Here is a 3,736-nt window from a genome sequence, read left to right as displayed (position 1 = left end):
GCAATAATATTGATATATATATATAGTATTAGTATATAATATATATAATTATATATATATAAGCCATATAAAATATGGAAGCATAATACGCATATATACAATATATAGGGCAGTACATAGGATATATAATCAAACCATTTGTGTTTGTATATCTATGCTGGGAGCTAAGAATACGTGCCGGATAACCAATATGCGCATCCAGAAAAATCCTCACTACAATTTACCCCTCAGAAAATCCTCTAATATTTTTTCTACATATCAGCTATAATATGTTGTCAAACGAGATTGTTACAATCTCTCCTGACGATCGTGAAACCGTCCCATTTAACTTCGAGAAGTCTATACAGAGGCAGTCCGTCTACCATCGATAAATATATGCCGTATGCCGGCTCCGTCGACGCCACCCATTAGTTAATCGCGCTAGCGCGATCAACAACATTTGCCCCCCCAAATGAAAAGACATTCCTTGTCCTCAGCTTGCCTCCCTCGCCCTCCACTTTCACAATCCTGTGCCGTCCACAGTCATATCAAGGCTGTTTTAACGTATGTAAGTATTAACTAGTGCTAGGGCAACATATATATAACATTAATTATATATCGTATCTCTGGTAACGAAACCTGATGCCCAGGTACGGGCCAAGCGTATTCTATAACGGGTTGGACAACTGTATCACGTGGTCTTCATATTGGTGTAATAACTCTATAAAACTGACCGAATAGATGCGGCACCTGCTGTTGCAGTTAGTCTTGAAAAGTGTGCGGATGTAATGAAATAAATTTGTACGTGCAAAAGCAGAATTAGCCTGCTCACATATACAGGATATTAGTTACGCACACGCACGCCGTATTGTCCAGCGAGCTATGACAGGTTATCTGTTGCTAGCGAACAACCTACAACAAGTCATGTGCAGTGTCGTTACTTGTAATTGTAAAGTCAAGAGCTCAGCTTGTGTACAAACGTCTCAAGTCTAAGACTCCTAGTAGTAGTAGTAGTAAGTACTACTAGTACTGAGACAGCGGCAGCCCCACAGGCACTTGAAGCGTTTCATATAAAAATACTATAAACGCCTACGCAAGGGGTCGTGTGCTGTCACTTTCACGGGGGTGATGGGGTGAACTCGCGCTGATGTGGCAGTTACTCACGTTGCCAAGCAACATCAGCGCGAGTTCACCCCATCACCCCCGTGAATAATACATGCACCATAGCTGCCATGTGTTTTGTGTACATATATCCAGTAACGTCACGCGTGCGCACGCCACTTCGTTTCAAAATGAAATGACAGTAGTACAGATCATACTGAAATGACAGTAATGATCACTAAATAGCGAGAGCGCTGGGCGTTCTCTGACATTTAGCCTCTCTGCATGACGCTGAGAGGGGATGTTGTGGAATGGCGGAAATGAGTGTGAGGGGGAACGCTAGGGGAGGATGCAAGAAGAGATTCTGATGCGAGTGATGAGGAGGAATAATGTGCAGGGGTCCGAGGGGGAATGCTGCGTAGAGATAAGATGGATATACATCGGAAATCAAGGCGATGGCTTTATGAATTGCAATCCATCGGCGAAACGACACTTACACGCACGCACGCACGCACGCACACACACATACACGTGCGCGCGCACACACACACACATACAGACACACACACACACACGCACACACACTCGCACACACAGTGACACACTTAAATATAATATAATCGCTTTTGCGCAAGATTTCGCTAGTTCATTTGTATCGATGGCCGAGCCAACCATAGAAATATATAGAGACACTAAAATAGTCTAAGTAGTATATTATTTCTATGTGGCCAACCCGTGTTACTCCTTCCTTCATCTCTCCCCCTCCCCCTCACCACAACTCTCAATGAGAGATTGTAATCATTTTCTCTTCGTTAACGTCTCGTATTACTACGAATAGTCGTCAGCGTTCTGAGAGATACAGAAGAGAAAGAGAGAGAGAGAGATATAGAGAGAGAGTGAGAAAGAGAGAGAGAGAGATAGATAGAGAGCGAGAGACAGACAGCGAGCGAGAGAGAGTGAGAAAGGGAGAGAGAGAGATAGAGATAGAAAGAAAGAGCGAGAGCGAGGCAGGCAGACAGAGCGAGCGATAGTGAGATGGAGAGACATTCTCTTCATGAAGGTTTTCTAGCCTTTACACGCACACGCATACGCACGCACACGCACACGCATACGCAGTGACACACTCGGACGCACACGCACACACAAACACGCATGCACACGCACACGCACACGCACATGCACGCACACGCACACACACTCACATGCACACGCACACGCACACGTACACACAGTGACACACTCACACGCACACACACGCACACACAAAGACACACAAACACGCACGCGCTCACACGCACGCACGCACACACAGACGCACACACATGCACTCGCACACACAGTGACATACTCACACGCACACATGCATGCACGCACGCACGCATGCACGCGCGCACGCACACAAATACACGCAGTTATAAAATAGTAGTTACCTGTCACGAAATGATCAGAACAAATAGTGGAGAATTTTGACGGACTCCAGTGCGTACCATTTACATTTACTCTTTTACTCATTTACATTTAAGTGGCAGTCAGTCACTTATGACTTATCACACCTCTCTGGACTCATGTCATTTTGGCAGCTCAAAAAAATATCTTTTATTATCTGTGCAATATATATGATTGTGACAACCTACTACTACACAAGTTTTCGGCATATATGCAAGGAAATTAATATGCTTTTGGTTTGCAAATCGGGTATTGCGTGTGTAAGTTCACGGAGACAGGCTGTTGTTTTGACCGGCACAGCTGGTTGCTAGGTTAAGAAAGTCCTGGATGTGGCAAAGTTCCCGGCTGTCCGCCCGCACCTATAATCGCTTCCAGACCTCGATCATGTCACCCCGTCTTTTTCTGTATAAAAGAGATGGTAATTTTTGTAAGAGATGGTAATATACGCCTAGTGAGAGCCCGAAACGGGCATTACACAGAATAATAATGTAGTACAAATATCTATCGCTATAAAGTTCATAGATCATCTTTTGTTCAAATTCTTTAGTCTTCGTTCACTTTTTCTTTCATACTGTTTGATTCTCTTGATGTTGAAGCATTCACAAGTTTGAGCTAGATGACGTTGCCGATGAGAATATGCGGCATCAGAAAAAGTCCTACCTACAATGTTATCCCTCAGAAAATCCTCTACATTTTCTACATAGCAGCTATATAGTGTTGTCAAACGAGATTTGTTACAATCTCTCCTGACATCGTGAAACGTCCCATATAGACTGAGGAAGTCTATACAAGGCATGTCGGTCTACCATCGATAAATATATGCCGTATGGCCGGCTCCTGGACCCCACCCATTAGTTCTCGCGCTACGCTCTCGAATTGGCGCTACGCGATCACAAGATTTGCCCCCCCCCAACATTTTTCCTTGCCCTCAGCTTGTCCCCCCTCCCCCACTTTCACAATCCTGGTGCCGCCACAGGTCATATCAAGGCTGTTTTACGGTATGTAGAGTATTATACAGTGCTAGGACACATATATATTAACATTAATTTTATATCTATCTCTGGTAACGAAACTGATGCTAGGGTACGGCACGTATTCCATTAACGGGTGGACACCTAACTGTACAGGTGGCTTCATTATTGGTGTATTAACTCAATTAACTCATAAACTGACCGATAGATGGCGGCACCTGCTCGTCAGGAGGCATGAA

Source organism: Priapulus caudatus, unplaced genomic scaffold, assembly GCF_000485595.1.
Source record: "Priapulus caudatus unplaced genomic scaffold, Priapulus_caudatus-5.0.1 Scaffold261, whole genome shotgun sequence".
Classification (NCBI taxonomy): domain Eukaryota; kingdom Metazoa; phylum Priapulida; class Priapulimorpha; order Priapulimorphida; family Priapulidae; genus Priapulus; species Priapulus caudatus.
This window is presented reverse-complemented; position numbering follows the sequence as displayed.